Source organism: Stegodyphus dumicola, chromosome 6 (genome assembly GCF_044657685.1).
Source record: "Stegodyphus dumicola isolate Sdum_Otavi_A_Nest chromosome 6, ASM4465768v1".
Lineage (NCBI taxonomy): Eukaryota > Metazoa > Arthropoda > Arachnida > Araneae > Eresidae > Stegodyphus > Stegodyphus dumicola.
In genome coordinates this window covers 180,335,857-180,356,577 of record NC_140773.1, presented here as the reverse complement: position 1 = coordinate 180,356,577, position 20,721 = coordinate 180,335,857, and positions in this window count along the sequence as shown.

Below are 20,721 nucleotides of genomic sequence, written 5' to 3'. Positions count from 1 at the left end.
ACCTTCGAATTTCGCTAATAATCACCCTCGCTGCATTTCTTCCGCGCAGCAGCAGTATTCATTTTCCTTTTACTTAAAAATTCTGATATGTTCAAGGTATGCAATTCCGGATTGGGCCGTCACCGGCTCAGTAAAAAATTAAGTTCTTAACAGGCCCTGACTTTGAAGTTCTATAAGGTAAAAGCTTTCAAAAAAAATAAGAGCCCTTTGTCCGGATGAAGTGGCAACTCTGAAAGATAATTCCAGACATAGTATTTCAGGTACGCAACCATGAAACAGTTGAAACACATAGGATGACAGAAACGTAAAACACAAGACTAGTAACAGGTGGAATCATTTTACTTCCTAGATCTTCTGCTCTTTGTTTAAACGAGAGCAAACAAAACCTAACAATGTTTCTCAAGTTGCGCTGTTTATCTTTGAAGAACGTACTCAATGAACAAGCTTTTGTTTAAATCATTTTGTATTTAAATTTTAGATTTTAATATTTCCGAATATTACTCATTCAAAGATGGAAATAAGACAAAACACAAAGAACCAAACTGTATTTGGAAATAAATCCACATCTTCTTTAACTTCAATTTAACTATTATACCGCCGGGACAGCTCAAATTTTAAAATTTCCAGAAGCTACTCAGGTTAAATGTATCATAATCAAAATAAGTATAGGATATCTATAAGAACAGCAAATATCATTAACTGTTCATACTTCTTAAATTAAAATATATTTTAAGTTTAAAGAGTCTTAATATAACATAATAAGCATCACCCATATATGAAAAGCAAACGTAATTAACTTTTTATTTTTTGAATTAAAGTACATATTATCTGAAGAAATGCAAAATTAGATTTGAAATTTATAACTAAAACCCTAAACTTATACGCACGTTAAATAATAGCGTATTTAAATCTATTCTGCAGTTTATTCTACTTTAACGGACAGGCTGCTATTTAAAAAAATGTTATCCGAATAAACAATTAAAACACAACTTCCAATCTTTAGAACAGTCATTTTTTTATTTTCAACAATAACCATGGTAATACAAAAATTGGTAACCATGGTAACTCTTCGCGACTGCGCAAATAGTCTCACAAACGATGTGCTAGCGCTTCGCAGCACAAATACAAAAATTTAAAACAGCTGCTATTCGGAGAAATAGTTTATGATTTTAATTACTTAACTCAAACAAAACAATTATTACTGCTCATGCGCTTTTCTGATTTAAACGCTTGTAATGGTTAGGTAATCTAAAACGAAGTTACAGTTTTTTAACTTTGGAATGTTGTTACACTTTTTATGGAATATGGATACTTTGCAACTATAAATAAAAATAGTTCGCTTGCGAATAAATTAGAATCGCTAATATATACCTTAATAAGATTCTGAAACCCTCCCAAAAGATAATCTGGCTTATCTGCAGGCTGTCCATAGAGTAAACCAACTTCGAAATGTGGTAGGAGTTCTCGTTTATATGCAACCCATTTACAGAAACTCATTTTTTACTGGAAAGAGTTTTTTCCCCACTTTTACGTCTTCGAAGTTAGAATTTCTGTATAATATATGCAGAGTAAACTTTATTCTTCAAAAGAAAACCAGTGGGACGGTGAGTGCCAAAGTTCGCCTGTTGTCCCTTTGCCATCTCAACTGATGAAGAATCAATGACGATAAATGTAGAAAATATATTAAAGTAGTTCTCCTTAAAATTCCAATGTGTATATAGATTTTTTCTTTTTTTAAGTGTTGGTACTGTTGTTTCCTTTTACGGGCATTGAGCGTGCGTTTATCATCATCAACGTCAAATCCGACCCAACCACCATAAATCACAAATGTCAGGATGCACCTTTGGTTGACAGTGAGTTCTAATCTTTGGAAAATGGCTGCCATTTTGGTAAGGTTTCGGATGGAAGGCGAAAATAAAATTGTTCTCTAATGTTGTCGACCATCTCGAGTCTCATGAACAATTCTGAAATTCTTTTCTGGTGCATGAAAATATATGCTTTTCTCTAGCAAATAAGCATAAAGTTTCAAAACAAAATCTGTACGTACAAAAACTACTGATGTATTTTCTGTGTCAGCTGTTATTTTTGGCACAAATAATGTTCTTGAACCAGTCAACATAATTCCTTTACAAAGATTCTAATTTTAAACAAAAGCATGTTTGTTTTTTATTTATTATCTTATATATATATTCTTCCCTGAGATTTTATCTTTGCAATGTGATCAGACTGGAAGCTTCATTCTCTCCGAAGGAATGACAGCCAGCGAGCTTTAAATAACGTTATTTCTAGAAGACAAAACGCGTTCCAGATAAAAATAAGAAAAATTTGAGGTTTTTTTTAAAACTTAATATAGATTAAATTAAATCTGACATCAGATATCATTCATTAATTTTTTTTCGATGTGCACATTTAAATTCTTGTATAAATTCCTTTTATATCCTGTCATACAAATATTTTCTATTGTTCTTCTCACGCACCCTTGTACTGTTCCTTTAGAAATTTAGATATATAGTCGAAAGTTATTTCTCTTGAAATGAGTGAAGTTTGGGGGTTCATTTGCTAATAGAAATACATTTTAATTAAGACCCAAAAACCTTTTCATACCTAGAGCATAAGATGCGTTGGTGGCTTTACTCTATTTAGACACAAAATCAGTTTTTTGGTAATCCACCAGTTTTCGTACAATTGCTTTAAACTAAGTATTTTTTATTCTAAATAATATATCTTCATTTTAAGAGTAATGTTTCATAAAAGGAATTAAACTTTCTTTTATGCACTGATTTAAATAAAGGGCATAGTTTGCGATTCCCTGAAAAAAGTCTTGTTTAGAAATATTGCCCTCCTCATCCACAGCATAACTCAAATTATTATCTTTCTTATTAACTATTTTAAACTTTTATCCTGAAATGCAGATAGATAAAAAATGCTAAATGGTAATAATCAATGCTACAAATGAGATTAGGATTAAACGTAAAACTTAGTTCACTATCGATGTTGCGTTTGCTTCCATTTCCGGTTGAAAATCACTTACTTGCATATTTGAAGGTAATTTTTCACCCTTGACTTTTTTTTATATTTTGAAGCTGGCATGTTTGGTACAATAGTTCCAAATCTTCCCTAATTCCAAATCTTCCCTAATTCGATGAATGGTATTTTAATACCTTCTAATTGACATATATAGTTCTTCTGTTTGTCGTCGACCTTGCGTTTAACCATTTTCATAACCGGCTTACATCTTATTTGAACCTCATTTTCAGAATTTAGATTTGTATCAGCGTTTTGTGCTCTTCATACGTTTTTTAAATTCAATCGATCATTTCTTTTTACATTTAACTATTTCTGTAATGATTACACATAGCAATTTTGCTTCTTTTTCATTACAGCTATAAAACATAATATTTTTCCCTTAACTGTCTAGAGTCATTAGGAAATTTGAAGCAGAAGACATGAAAACTAAGCAATGTTCTCTATGGGACTCGAACCTGGACCTCTATGATACATCGAGTGTACTACCGTTACACCACGAGAGCATGCAGAAAGGAGGGAAAATACCTTATGTACTCCCTTTTAAGGGCAGCTGGGGCTTAGGGGACCCAGTCGCCAAATCCTGGTTGTGAAGAATCATCATCCATCAGCTTTTAGTTCGGGCGCCACTGTGGAGTCATTAGAATTTTTGAAACAGGAGACATGAAAAATGAGCAATTCCTTCGCCGGGACTCGCTACCGTTACACCACGAAGGCATACAGAAAGGAGGGAGAAAATACCTTATAATAAGTTTTGTTAAATGAGGTGTCATTTGTGAATGCTTCTAGTAATTCGAATGAAATTGCTATTCTTTCGGAAAGAATGAATCACGATTGCCATGGAAACTTGAAATATTTGCCCTTATTTATCTTTATTACCTCATACTCACTTCTGCCTTATTTTTATCCGAGGTGGTCATTTGAGAGTCTGATATATCTGTGTATTTAATGACTTTTAATAAATGCACTAAGGTCTGTTTTAATGAGAATCTGTAATAACTGCAACTATCAGAATTACACAATATATTTTAAAGTAAATGATTTACACTATATGACCGCCAATGCTTGAGTGGCTGAATCTTTGAAACATTTCGTTGCGGACTCATTGGACAGGCTGGTTGCATAAGAATCTTATCATGCAACTTAAACAAGAACTACATTTTCTTAGAATGACCTCCCAAATGCTTCCCTTTCTATACGCAGTTAACCACGATGCTTTGTTGTAATTAACTGATTCAATTTCTTTAACTACAGTTCGCACATAATTCATGATTCACATTCGCATATGCTTAAGTCTAATTTTAATATGGAATAGAAATAAACCAACGGAAAATGCAAAGGGATGAGAAAATATATCTTATAATTCGTGTATTTCATTTTAAGTGAAATGTCTCTCTTTTAAATTATGTCAGAATATATTGTCCTCTGTTTTTATTTTTGTTTCGGGTAACTTTGGAGACCATGAAGATTGATGTGAGCGTTGTCAAATAAAAATACAGTTGTCAAAAGATGGAGATACAGCTTAACTTTATCTTTCTGCAGCGACCATCTCTTGTTGATGGACACCTGTCAAAGTGATCACTATTTCTGAGAACATGTAAATACTGAACTTGTATTGAATAGCCCCTCTCTAAGATGGCACCCGTTCAAAAGACCTAAATCATTTGGAACAAGAATGGTAATCTCAGCGATGTTCATTACATACTAGTATGCTTAGAATCATTAATATATTTAATAAAAAAGCGATTTTTTCTAGACAACTAATTTCCTCTAAGCTCGATATAACTGAAGAATATAAGTAGCTACAGTCGCTTAGACGGTATAGTGGTTAGGGAAGCCTACTACGGTACCGAAGGGCCCGGTTTCGAATCCCGGAAAAGATATGGATGTTTGTAAATGTATAGTGTCGGTGCAGCATAGCGGCACTCTAAATATGCGAAGAACCGAAAGTCCTCTCCTGTGGATTTGATGGAAGGGGAAAGAGGTGGGAGACCCTCAGGTTCCCGCACTCCCTTAAATTTGGGGTGGAAAATAGAAGTCCAAACTTTCTTTGGAGTAGGCTCTGGCAACCATTGTTCCATGTAATATGGACAAGAGAATAACAACAACAACATTTAAGCAGCTGGGGGTAGGTCCGTAAAACTACAGTGCAATGGTAACTTCAATACAACAACCCGTAATCCTACAATACAGTAACAAACTGATGATATACACATTAAAATTTAGGGTAAACTGTAATTTTTTTTAATTTTATTTTAGATTTAAAGTTGAAAAGAAAAAAAGGATTTATCTAAATGCATAAGAATGAAATAAGAAAATTATATTTTTTCACATTTATTGCATGAATAAAAAAGTCTTATTAGCGTATTTTCTCCTTCGATGAAATCATCATCAAACCGATTTTATAATTTATTTAAATTTGCTTTCTAAAAAGCATCATAAGTCTGTTTGCTAGTTTCATTGCAGAAGCAGTATCGTATTTTCTTCTTCGATGAAATCATCATCAAACAAATTTTATAATTTATTTAAATTTGCTTTCTAAAAAGCATCATAAGTCTGTTTGCTAGTTTCATTGCAGAAGCAGACAATTTTATGATAGTCTAATACTAGAGATAAACTTGAAAAGTGTCCAAAAAGGATGTAGTCGATAACATTACAAATTGCAAAGTAACTTCGTCTTAGCATTATCTGTGAATTAGATAAATAATGTTGCAAATTATTATTTGTAGTTTTCTATTACATATAAGCTATCAAATTAAAACTAGCGCTGAGCTCGAAGAAAATTAATTATGTATTAGTAAAGTAAAAATACGTAAATAAATTAATACATAATTAAGTAATTGTTTTTGTTATTTACCTTGCTTTCGTAGGACAACTACGCAAAGAATTAGATTAAAGGTTTTCAAATTCTAACAAACGTGGAACTGAAATTAGCAAACAAATAGAGCTTCTTGACAAAATGAAATCACGAAGCGAAGAATGGAAAATTGAGTTGATTTCTTTCTTTATTCATTTATCTTTATTCACGTGTTTCTTTCTTATAGCTCTTTCTGAAAGCAAAGCAGTTTATCAAGTAATGGAAAGAAAGAAAAGAATTTTTCTTTATGTAAGAAATAAAATATTTTTTAATTCATAAACAAAATTAATTAAAATCTCTTGTTCATGATTTTCGGGTATAATATACATGTTTATCACATCTTGTAAATTTATACATGTTGAATTGGTATTGCAACATGCAGTCAGGCTGTTCAATTATGAAAAAAAAAAATTTAAAGCTTTCAGATTCTATATTACGCCCAAAGGGCATTTTTTAACTTTACGCTTGCTATCTTTGCTCATTAAATATTATGTTCTTCGCACTTAAGCCATAAAATTCAATTCAACAGAAATATCACAATGTATTTAAAAGAGCATATCTTTAGAATTTCCGATACACAGTCTCTCGTGCTGGAGATAAAAAAATTTTTTTTTCGTACAGTGTTGCCATTACTCGCTCTCAAATCGTTGAGTTTGTTAATCAAAAATTCTTTAATGTTTGACAAAATATGAAATAGATAATAAAACAAATTCCAAATTTGGGCTTCCAAATGCCCATATTCAAATGAGGGACTACGTTATTCAAACCTGGATGTCTCTAGGTACCGTTGTTTTTTCACAGTGCAAGGAACATACATACATTCATGCAGATTCTTCATTATTTAATTTCTTTAAATATAATGCAGGGCTCTAATATTTGGTTTCAACAATCTGAAAACGTGAACCGACAGTTATAGTGAACAGATACAAAGTGTCAAAACGAAATTACTGGTCCTTCTGAACAAATTGCCCCTTTGGGCTAAAATGAGAAATAGGAAGGGAATAAAATATAGTAAAATTTATAGTGAAGATTGCAAAGCAAAAGGTCATTTGTCCATTCGGTATCGATGAATGGAAAATTAATTCTCATTTAATTTGCAATAGTGCGACTGATAATTTAAATGAATGCTTGAATCTGAGTTATGCCTGATAAAAACATGTTGCCAATGGTGAAATATTAATGCTGTAATAACATTCTATTCTTTCTGATATGGTATTATATGTGCTTTAAATTTTTATTACTTCTTATCTCTTTTAATGTACTTAATTTTTTTAATCGTAATGGTAAACTATCCTTCGAAGTTGTTCAGTGTTCCGTAAATTTTAAGTTATTTTCCGTTAATTCAGAAATCAAACAACAAAAATCAGCGTTATATTTACAAAGTTTTCACAGTACTGAAGTTGGATGTGTTACGTGTGACCAGAATGTCGAGAAACGGAAGAGAATTGCAAGTCTCAAGTTCAAAAGTGAACTGAATAGCAGGATCAATAGAATTCATTGTTGAAAGAACTTTATTTAAATCATCTTTATTACCTTCAAACAGAGTAAAAGTATCGTCTACGTAGCGGAACCATGCCGGGAAGTTTAAAGTTTCAAACAATTTTGATTCATAATAATGCATGTAGATATCAGCCAGGATGGGACTGGGGGGGCTTCCCATGGCTAATCCCTCAGTTTGCTTGTAATATTTATTTTGGAAAACAAAATGTGTTTGTTTCAAACAGAGTTGAGTGAGAGAAATTAGCTCATCAATTTCGATGCAAGAGAAATGAAATTCGCGAAGTCTGGTTTCTAGACATCTTAATGCACCCTCCACTGGGACATTGGTGAATAATGATTTTACATCAAAAGAAACCATGAGTAAATTACTAGGAGAAATGTTTTTAACTTTTTTTACAAACTCTATTGAATTTTTTATGGTGTAAATGTTATTGTCTAATAGAGTTGAAAATCTAGAAACTAAATATTTAGCTAATGGATACGAGGCAGTACCTAAATTTGATACAATAGGGCGGAAAGGAATACCACTTTTATGAATTTTGGGAAGAGCATATAATCTGGCACAATTCGCAACAGATGGGATAAGTGAATGTTTTAAGTTGGCTGAAATGATTTGCGAAGATTTGATCGCAGTTTTTATTTTTGACAAATCCGAAGGTGAAGGATCTTTAGGGATCGGATTATATGGTCCTTCGTTTAAGAGTTTAGTGACACCATCGATGTAAGTGTTCCTATCCATGACGACTATCTGGCCACCTTTGTTGGCCTTTGAAATAATAATATCCGGTTTAGAATGAATTTCACGCAATGTAGCTCTTTCTCTCGCAGTTAGATTTGGTTTCAAAGGTTTATTATTGAATTTCACATTATGAGCGATAAGATGCCTAATCATTTCTTTCTGTGAATCTGAAACTTTACTGAACTTGAAAGCTTTTTCGATAGGAGCTAAAATCTTTGGAATCGAGGGTTTACAGGTTTGTGAGAAGTTAAAATTATATTTTAGAATTCTCTCTTGTTCTTCTGAAAGACTAACATTAGAAATATTAACTATTGGCTTGATGTTTACAATGGGAAGATTTTTTGAACTACTTGAACTGGAAGATTGTAAAAGAAGTTTTTCGAGTTTAACTGCAAGGGTGTTTTTATGACGGTTAACTGCATTCTCCGTTCTAGACCAAGACTTTTGTTCAAGGGTAGTGAATTTTGGATATGATTTAGCGAGTTCCAGATGAAGCTTATAGAGTTCACGTTCAATTTTGGACAATTGTTGACGTGTATCCCTTATGACGAACCGAAGTAAGGCAAGCTTGCAATTTAACAGAATACTTGAAACGCGACTCGAAGGTTTTTGATTAGATTTGATTTGAATAAAATTGGGGATCAATTTTCTACATTTACATTTAAGTAAAAAGTCAAGATGATTCAGGAATTTTTGCCGTTTCAGGCGTAATTTAGTGAAACGATTAACGGATGAAGGCATGATAAACAATACAGAAAATCAAACTAAATTAACTAAACAATAATAAAGCACACACAAAACAGCAGAAAAATCCCTCACTGAAATTAATAGAAAACAAAACGTTTGTAAGCAAAATGCATGAAATCAGACAAGAAAAGCGCAATATCCAAATATACAAAATATAAACATAACTTGAAAATTGCAAAAAAGTACTTACCGAAACTCATGCAATCACAAAATGGCGGCCACACCACGTGCAAAAAAGAAAGCAAAAAGTAAGGCTGTTTGGGTCTTCTATAATTAAGACACAATAACACGCCGAATAAATACTAATTCAGAAATCAAACAACAAAAATCAGCGTTATATTTACAAAGTTTTCACAGTACTGAAGTTGGATGTGTTACGTGTGACCAGAATGTCGAGAAACGGAAGAGAATTGCAAGTCTCAAGTTCAAAAGTGAACAGAATAGCAGGATCAATAGAATTCATTGTTGAAAGAACTTTATTTAAATCATCTTTATTACCTTCAAACAGAGTAAAAGTATCGTCTACGTAGCGGAACCATGCCGGGAAGTTTAAAGTTTCAAACAATTTTGATTCATAATAATGCATGTAGATATCAGCCAGGATGGGACTTGGATTTTTATGGTGTAAATGTTATTGTCTAGATTTTCAACTCTATTAGACAATAACATTTACACCATAAAAAATTCAATAGAGTTTGTAAAAAAAGTTAAAAACATTTCTCCTAGTAATTTACTCATGGTTTCTTTTGTCTCATCGTTTCTCGACATTCTGGTCACACGTAACACATCCAACTTCAGTACTGTGAAAACTTTGTAAATACTCGTATAACGCTGATTTTTGTTGTTTGATTTCTGAATTAGTATTTATTCGGCGTGTTATTGTGTCTTAATTATTTTCCGTTTTTTGTGCTTTCAACTGAATTCGTCTATCGGCTGCGTTCAAAAAAATGTTGCACTTCCAAAATGAAGAATGTCTCGAATTTTTTACTGAATCTTCAGTTTTTTAAAATGCTGGAATTCTAATTGCGCAGTTCTTCTATTTGATTTTTGAAAATGGTGCTAAATTATACCAAGCCAAATGATATTAAAATTCTTGCGTAATTTAATGAGGTGGATTTTCCTTAACATGTTCGATGTAAATTAAGAAGCTATAATAAATATGATGACTTAATTGCAAGTGTCTCTTTTTAACAAGTGTCTTAACATGTTCAATGTAAATTAAGGAGCTATAATAAATATGATTATTTAATTACAAGTGTCTTAACATTCTATTCTTACTGATATGGTATTATATGTGCTTTAATTTCGATGCAAATTAAAGAGCTAATACGATTATTAGCTCTTTTATTTACATCGAAATTAATGAGCTAAATATGATTATTTAATTACAAGTGTCTCTTTTTAACAAATGCCTTAACATGTTCGATGTAAAGTAACTCTCTAAGCGCCATAACCGGTTATATCCGGTCATGAGTGTCACTTGTTATATATTAGCTTATAATTTAAGATATTTTTCTTTCTTACTTTCATTAATAATATAAATGCCATCTTGATGAATATAAGTTTATGAAAATAAAGACTAAATATGTAAATATACATATTTAGCTAATACTAAAGGCCCTTTAAATATAGTTCTTCATGACAGATGCAAAACCCAGGCCACTCAAGTGTCTTAATATGTTTGATGTAAATTAAAGAGCTATAATAAATATGATTGTATAATTACAAGTCTCTGTTTTTATTCTACTACAATTTCAACTGGATAGTAAGTAAGTAACACCAATAAATTGAATTCAGATATACCTTTCTAAGAAAATGAATCAGAAATATTAGATTGTAATCTGAAGTCCTCATATTGCAGTTTTCTTGTTTTGGATTTTGGGAATAAGGGAGGAATTAAAACTATACTAAGGTTTTCAATTGCTGTGCAACGTAGATAACTTTACAAAACGCGTTTAATCCTGACTCCAGTATCTTCTCACAAGCTGGAGCTATATTAAAGAAAAGTTACTATAATTTTTTCATTAACGAAATGTGATACCGTTACAATGCATCAGCGTTTACAAAAGCATAATAAATACAGTTAATTATATTTACCTTTTTTTTCTTTCATTTCATTTCACTTTTTTCTTAATTTCGTGTGATTTCTTTGACACGAAACACAGAATTGTTTTCGAATGGGACGGGACAAATACTTTCATCCTAGAAAGCGATTCATGAATGCGAATAAAATACCGGCAAAAGAAAACAAAATAATTGTTATTTGCTCAGTGCAAACAAACAACACCGCTGAAATTGCTAGCTGCAATTTTTTTACTCCTTTTTGTGACCTATAGATTCTTCTCAAAAAGAGAACAACTTAGCGAAAGGAAATACTTCCTCCCACCAGAGTGATCAAGAAAAGGAGAAAAAAATATAAACGAAAGATTGGAGAGGAAGAAAATAATAAAAATGCCGTAGAATCAAGTCTTTTCAAATTATTATCCGGTATTTTTTCTTACCTTTTTTTATTCTTCTATAGCGTCAGCTGTTTCGTACGAGATATTTACAAAAGCGACTTGAGCGTGTCACAGATACTGCTGATAGCGAAAATTCGACAACAAGGTTTTAAGAAAGAAGAGCAGAAGTGGAGAAAAAATAAGTTGGAGTTATTGAGCTGCTAAGAAAAAAGCAAGCTTGCAATGGCCAATGCTGAGACTCGAAATAGCAAGAGAACTTATGGTTTAAGTTTACGCAAACTCTAATGTTCTGATTAAAATGCTCTGTACAAACTATCTTCTTTTGGTACATTTGTGCCTTCATGCCGTTTTTTATAAAGTTCTTCTTTCGTACCATACTTTTTTAATATTCATTTTCATTCGTAGCATAAAATTATTTAGTTTTGTAAGATTTGATGATAACAGAATTCGAAATATAGTTCCCCCCTTAGAAAAAATATAAATTTTTAATCCAGAATATAAGTTTTAGAAAAGTGGGGTGAAACTGAAATAAATATTTTTCCTCTATATAGATAGTATATGAAACTTTCTATCGATTGCCATATTTAACTCCATTTTGAAGCTATTTATTTATATAATTTCAATCATATGAACAAAGAAAAGATTAAACAAACTTTTTCATTAATTTAATTATCAAGTTACAATTATGCTTACTGAAATTTCACAGTTGCTGCAAGCAAAATGAAAAACATTAGAATTTGTGTTTGTGTAACAAATGAACTACTCTTCGAAATTTTCTTTACAACGGTATATTTGGAATCATTTAGTTTGCTTCAAAATCCTAATTTACGACAGTTTACTGTGACATTTTTGTGCCTGCCAGTAACTGATTTATTAAACCCCTTTAATAAATCAGTCGTTAAACAGTCAGGTTAACTTATACGCTCTAGCTTTACAGAAGCAAAAAAAAAAGTAATGTTCTAACATTAAAAGGAATTATCGCATTCCACCGTGCGTGCTCTAGAGGTGTAAATGCTTAACAAGTAGAGCAAGCAACTGGAAGATCCGCTTTCGCATTTTAGATAGCTTGTGAAAGCAAAACTTTGTAACAGCAACTTGTAGAGACTATTTCATATCCAGAAACACGAATAATCAACTATTTTCTAGCCAGTAGTCGGACTTCAAGTCTTCATATTGTTAGATAGACGAAACATCACGAAAGCACACATGTCAGAATTACTCATATTCCTTTCCTCTTAAAAGGCGAGTAGGAAGAGACAGGAGCTTCATTCGAACAATTAATGAATGGAACGCTGATAGTTCGGTCAAAAGTGGTAGTCAAATTGGAAGATTATTCGTCACCAAGATGAATTATAGTTCGACCGTCTCAAGCGCAACCTTGGTTGGCATTCTGCCAAAACGCATAGACTCGCCCAAAAGGGGCGGTATTACTTGCTGCGACGTGAAAGGTCTTCTCTTCTCCGGAAAGAGCTATGCTGGAGGGAAAGAAAGTCCCCATCCTTCCACCCTATTTTGAGAATAATTCGGCCCGAATGGCGCATGCGTGTTTGCGCTCATGGTCGCGGACGAGGCGGTCGAACTATACCTTCCAACCTTCAGTTCAGACTCTATTGTAGAAAACAGTGGCATATCAGACTAGAAAACATGGAAAATAAGCCGCGTCCTTGTCAGAATACAAGAGTATATGGTTCTGCTCAAACACACAGCATTATGGAAAAAATTCAAGGAATCACCAACTTATGTATGTGCAAGTCTGTTGCTGTGGTGCAAATTAAATGTGCATGCTTCGTCTATTTAGTAAAATATTTCATGTGAAACAGAACATAAAACTTTCCAATACTTGTTGTTGGAAGGAACTACATCCACAGATTATGAAAGAAACAATTTTGTACTTCATAAATAAATGTTGGCAACTAATGTTGCGACTATTGGTTGTCATAAATACAGATGGAGGACAAAATAATACGAAAACCTGTGAAATAATGAATAATCTTTATTAATAGGGGGGGATGGACCGCCCGTTGACTGAACTACAGATTGAATGCGATTGAATCTTCCAAATTTTAATGAAGATATTTTGAGTTTTTAAGTTTTTTTTTTTACCTTGCTGAGAAGGGAGACCTGAATTAATTGAATGAGAAATATATCTCTAATGAAATTTGAGGAAATAATTTTAAATAAATGCACTAAAAATTATGCATAATTTAATTTGCCGTACGAGGAAGTCATGTGGTGCCCACATCAGACTTTTTACTTTTGAACCGAATTGATTTAAATATTCACAATGAATTTAATTCATGATGTAGCTAAAGAAAAAAATTCGGTATTTTCGTAGAATGACGTTATATACAGGCAGAGGACAAAATAATACGAACACCTGTGAAATAATGGAAAATCTTTATTAATAGGGGGATGGACCATCCTTTGAATGAAGTCCAGATTGAATGCGATGTGGGATAGATGCACAAAGGTCATGGACAATATTTAAAGGAATATTAAGCCATTCCTCCTCCAGAGCGGTCTCTAATTCCGAAAGTCCGGATGAGTTGAAAATCCGGAACGAAGTTTGGACTCCAAATATGCCCACAAATGTTCAATAATATTCAAGTCCGGAGACTGAGGGGGCCAAGCGAGATGTTCAGTTGCATCCTCATGCTCTTCGAACCATTCTTAAATACACCTAGCAGTGTGGATAGGGTAGTCGTCGTCTTGAAAAAGCGGTCGCTCCCCAGGGAATACAGTCTGGACAAAAGGATGGACATGATCCCCTAGAATGCTTAGATAGTGATTGGATGTTATCCTCCCATGCAGAATAACAAGTGGCCCAAGACCGGGCCCCATAATGGTGCCATTCCCATGCTTCACAGTCGGCAAGAGGCAGTCAGGAGGAAATGCTTATTTGGGCGTTCTCCAGACATAAACGCGTCCGGTCATCTGAAATAGGGTGCATGACGATTCATCTAACCATATTACCTTTTGCCACTACTGCGGGGGCCAGCCTTTGTGATCTCTGCACCATTGGCGTCGCTTGAAAGCATTAGTTGCTGTCACCAAGAGTTTACAAATTGCCAGTGTGCCATAAATGTTCGCAGCATGAAGTTCCCTTTTGACAGTTTTTGTTGAAACGGGATCTTGGAGATTCATTTCGGATGTTATCTCGGATAACGATTGCTTGTGCTTTCGGGCTAGTATGCGCTTCAAGACCGTCTGTCCCAATCAGCCGGCTTTGACTTTCGGCCACTGTTGTGCTTTGAAGACGACGTCGTCTTACCCTTCTTCGTGTACGCTGTCATAACGGCTGATACTCTACTCCTTCAAAAGGTTTCTTGTTTCCGTAACCGATGCTCCACTTAAAGGCGCTCCAACTATCATTCCTCTTTAGAACTCTGACAGGTCTGACATTTCAACTTCTCACAGACAGTACGATCGAAGCATGCAGCACAGGTGACTGCTGTTGAGAGACTGATACCTTCTTCTTCACGCTCACTAGGTGGCAGACTCCTCTTGCACGTGGGAAATACGTCATACTTTTTCACATGTGTTCGCTTTATTTTCTCCTCCGAGTGTATGTAGCTCAAGCATCACAGATTACTGATTACGGCAAATAAAGTGAAATGTGTGTAAACATATTCACTCTTAAAATACAGAAACTGCAGTGGTTATAAAAAATATTTAAAGCACTGAACGTAGTTAATTGACAATAGTATAGATGTCGTGATTAAAGGTTAATCAGTTTATTTCTTCTTTGAGGTTCAGTATCCTGAGACATTGACATTTATTAAAGGTAAGCAAACACAGTATTCTTCAGGAAACTGTACAGTTTTCTAACACTAAGATTTTTTAACAAAAGCTTTTCTCATATCTGACAGCGTTATCTTTGCCTGTATATCATACTGTTTTATTATTAATGCTTTAGAAATAGAAATAGTATAAAACTATAAGCTGTACGTTAACATGAGATGTACATGACATGTTGATAATGAATGCTAGAGACATAAAAAGATACGGAAAAATTGCTTTAAGAACTAAAATACATTTGCACTATAGAATATGATAAAATTTCGGATCTTATGTACAATGATGACAAATATTAGGAATTTAGAACGTAAAGTTCCTACACACATACGCACACCTAACAGCATGCAGTCGTGGATTATCGCAGATTTTCTCTAGGTATACTTCGTAGAGTAATAAACAAGACAAAGCAAACGCCAAGATTTGTTCACCCGCTGTTCAGTTATAGAGTTTTACTTGATCTGGTAAAAGTTAAATGGTCCAAAACCCTAACAGACGTAAAGAGAATTATGGCTGTGTTCGCTGAAAGTAATTACAAAGACTTGGAAAGGTTTAAAATAAAGCTTTTAATTTAAACGTGAACTCTGAACATAAATGCACATTCTTGTGCTAACAAAGTCAACCACAACTCGGGGCGATGCAACTCAAGTAATAGTCAAATTTCTATTTAAAATGTAGAATAATAGTCAAAGACTACACTATTAAATTTAAACTTAAGCTGGATCGTAACTTCTGACCGTTGTATCAGATTCAAATGTCGGCAGCAATACTGCAAAGCCGAATAATTACAAACTTATCACAGCTGACAGGAACAAACGTACCTGCAAAAGACAGAACACGCTCTATCTTATAATCCAAAATTCTTAGCTTAATTTCTAACTAACCGATTTGCAGTTTGGTGAGGAAGCGAAAAGGAAAAGTTATAATAAAGATTAAAATCATGACTAACTGATTAGTTCCAAATAATTACCTTACACAGTAATTTCAGGTATACGTTTTCCATATTTACATCATTATAGTTGACTACCGAAAAAAATAAAGGTTAACATGTTAGCTAGATGAAGGCTTGCATTAATAAAAATGAAAATTTTGTTTCAGATAAAATTCGAACTTTTATGTTGCAGTTACTAAAGTTTCCTGTTTTATTTGATTATTTACCTTTTCTGTTCAGTAAAATGCTTATAACAAATTACTCTGAAGTGTTCTGTTCCAAAATAAATCCCAGTCACAAGATTCTTATATCAGCAAATGTCGCGTTCATTTTCATAGCGTCAAAAGGGAGAGAATAATCCTTTATCCGATAGCTTTCAGAATAAAACTTTTGTTATGAAATAATATTAAAGCAGTGCTATATCCCTCTACTGAGAAATAAAGCAACTGCACCATTATTTATCTAATATAAGTAATATAATCTTCTGTTCGAAAGCTTGAATTTGCGTCAGAAATATGTAGACAACGTTGTATTTATATACTAGCAGCTACGCTTCCAGCCTTCGTCTGGCTTTTAAATGTACCGGAAAAATGCTTGAAGGGAACACCAAACGTTAAATTTAAAACTGCGCAGAATTCTACTCTGCAGAACAGCTTTATCAAAAAAAAAAAAAAAAAAAAAAAAACCCACAAATTTAAAAAAATTTATTACATATAACAAAATTACAATGAAATAAGCAATATCCTTTAGTACAAAATATTAATTATCCTAATAAATAAATTAACCAACTTTCCGTTGCCTTTTCTCAACAAACGTCCAGTATCCAAGAAAAACATTAAATTTAAAAACTGCACAGAATTATCGCCCTCATTTTTCCAAGTGTTGATTTTCAACAGTCAGCAGCTCAGTATACAATTGAATGAAAAACTGTTGCCAAAACCACATTTCTAAGATAATGAAACTATTCAAAATGATGCTATAAAATCGAAAAGATAAAATGTTTAAAAATTCTTATTCGAATTTTGAAAAAATCGCTTCGAGGTGCACTGGCTCTTGTCTAGATGCACCATTGTACCAAATTTCGTAGCCCTGGGTCTATTAGCTTACGCGCAGCACGAACAAAAAGACACACAGACTCTTTCTTTTATTATATGTACAGATTATTTCATTTTCTGGCGCTAATTATAATGCTATAAAAAAGCAAAACACGGGGCTTTAAATATTTAAACAGTGAGTACACTCATCTCGGAGTTCGCATTGCTTTATTAAGTTTATTATTCTACGATCTATGGCTAAATGGCTACAGCGTAATGGCAAAAATATCTCAGGCGAAAACATCGCGGAGAAAACAATGCAAGGAGAAAGCATAGCCATATAAAACATGGTGGGAGTAAACAATGCAAAGAAGAAAATATCGTAGTTCTAAAACATCATGATATGAAACATGTCGAATAAAATAAAACGATTCAAAAACTTCGCAGTTTTGAAACATCGTGATAGAAAGTATCGTTGTGAAAAATAAAGCACGATAAAGCATCGCAGATATCGCAGACATGTGTTTTCAGCCTTCAACAATTTAAAATGTAGGTTCACAAACTGATTTGTACGTGCAAAAAGAAATGAAGAATGTCTTTATCTATATATTTTATATTTCTGAATTAACTTTTTACTGATAAAAACAAGAGAGAAGTTTAAGCATTCAAATCTGAAAATGATATATAAAGCGTTAATTACAATTAATTTTATAGCTTCATAATTACTTAAACTATTTAAAATAGGTAAATCTTGCAATCACTCATCTTTTTTTTTCCAATCTCTTTTAAAGGTTATATTTTTTCTGAAAAATTCCTAATATATTTTTATAAGATTAATTAAATAGTGACTTTTACTGGTTAACCTCTTTAAGTCGTGTTAACTGTCATACGTGATATTAATTTCTACCAATTTTCAGATTTCAAACAGTTAAGTTTCCTTTTTGCTTTTTGACTAAAAATTTATTAGTTAATTCAAAAATATAAAATATAGAGGTCAAATATCTGTGATGTTATTATCAACCAATGATTTGTATTTCCTTCAATTTACCGCGATATTTTGTAGTACGAAAATTTTGCGAAATTTTTGAACCTCTGTATTTTCTACTACAATGCTTTATACCATGATGTTTCAGAACTGCACAACTCCAGCATCATCTTCATGATCGTCGGTATCACTGTAATTTTCTATTATTGCATGCATAAAAATAGAAATCTGTGTGACATTTAACTCAAATACGAGACATATCACTGAAATTTTAGTGCACTTATTTCTTTTCTAAACACTCCAAACGACAGCTAAGCTACAATGCTGGGAGTTTTTATAACATTGATAAGAAATATTTTTGCAGAAAGCTTTCTTTGTTACACACAATATATCAACTTTTCATCAAATTTAATTTTACAGGAAGATTGAATTATTAGGGGCTTATGAAAAACTATCTTAAAAATTATGCATATTAAAATTCTACGTATGCACAAATACTTTTTAAAAAATTTCATCGAACCATATAACAAGCGAATTCAATAGTCTCAAGTTTTTCGCAGATATTTTTACTAATTTTAGCTAAACTTAGGCATAGTTTTTATTCTTGTCATCATATTAAAATTCAAACGGAAACATATTTCACTGACGCATACCATTTTGCAATGAAGTCTTCCCAAAATACGCAATTTTCTCGTTGATATGTTCCATTCTTCAACCCACCTCACAATATATGTCCAATATAGTTATTCTACTTTCTTGAGAGGTACAATAAATATCAGCCGACATTGTTTCGTTAAAAGCTGCCTCAGAAACAAAATTCCGACGGATGGTTTAACAATGACGCAAGCAGTCTCAAAATTAGTGATGGGTGATATGTTTCTTTGAAGCTCAATGAGGTAGCTTCATTTCTTGATGAAGCTTGAAAATTTATGTAGGAAGTTTGGTTCAACATTATTTTTATTCAGATTCAGGGAACATATTAAAGTAATAAACGGCAGCGAATGTTTATGAAAGAATATCGACTATTTTCTAAAGAAGACGGATGCTTCATAGTGACTAAAAGTTTCATCTTTTCAGGATTTATGAACCGTTTTGCAACAAAATTTGTTTTTAAAAATATATATTCAGTGTACAAACTGTGTTTCTAAGAAATTTTAAATAATAAAATAATATATTTACGCCGCATATAGAAGTCCTCCAGACGCGATCTCATATGCCGAAATTAAAAATGCTGCGTAATGTCTGTTAATTTTAAAATTTTTAGAGTAACCACAAAATTTGATTATAATATATAAATATATATTATTTTATATAATACATATACATATATATTACTTTAGTGATATATATGTATATGTATTATACATATATATACAAATACATATACATTACTTTAGTGATATATATGTATATGTATTATACATATATATACAAATTATACCTAAATTTCAATTTTTTGTGCGAGGAAAATGCATATTTTTTCGCACTTTGTTCCAGAAAATTTTAAATTATGCTTCATTGGAAAATTATGTAGCGTCATTAGGTATTGTGAAACAGGAAAAATATCTAGGCTTTCGCCGGGACTCGAAATCCGGACCTTCCGACTGCTGGCCGGACGTGCTTTCCAATTACACTACGATGGCATGAGGCAAGGAGGGAGAAAAACTTTAGTTAGTAGCATCGATTATTATGAAAGCGACTTTTTCCTACATGTACCGAATAACAATACAAGTGGTATATTTAATGCGACTAGGTCATCTGAATATGGCATAAAGGCTATCTGCCTGCCTTCGTCAAGTACTTTCTGAGGGAAATGGGCTCGTGTTGAAGTTACGTATGGGGAAAACTGTAAAGCCCAACTATGCAGCCAGCCCTTTCGCCTGGGATCGAATCCAAACGAAGTCGAACTACCAGTAATTTAGTAGCTCTTAACAACTGGGGCACTGACGAACCTATTTTTAGTGCGATTTAGATTCCACATATGAATTTTAGTTAAATAATGTAGCTGGATATTTTTAAAAATTCCCTTAAAATTAGGGGGTCAAAAATGCATTGAATTTTGTAAAGTCATTAATATTATGGTTTTTCAAAATAGAGTACATTCTTTTGATAAAATCCTAATTGTGAGTTTGAAACAAGTATATATATATATATATATATATATATATATATATATTCAACTCTTTCCGTTATTTATCTCTCTTATCTTGTAATGTTAATCACATGGGGCGAAATCTCTAGATCTGTCTCTCTGTGATTTTCTGTTCCCAGAACTAGAATTACCTCCGGAAGAAAAGGCTTTTAACGACATTTCGCACACCCAAAGAGCTATGATTCCTCTTCTTAAAGCACGTCCAAACATAGACTTCTACGTGTCTCTTGTTTCCTTATTTTATTGTGCCATTTTTTTCACACTTATGTGGAAAGATTGTTATATGATTAATATACATTAGTGTAAATTATGACACGTTTACAACACACTTATGTTCGACTTATAGACCACTTATAGACGACTTATGTTCTCCATGCTGAACTAATTGTCTAGAACTCTACGAAATAGAGCCCAGAGGTAAAACTGTAAATTCTCAACTTATAGATACAGTTAATTCTTTTAAAAAAATCCTTATTAATCGCTAATTGCTGAGTTCGG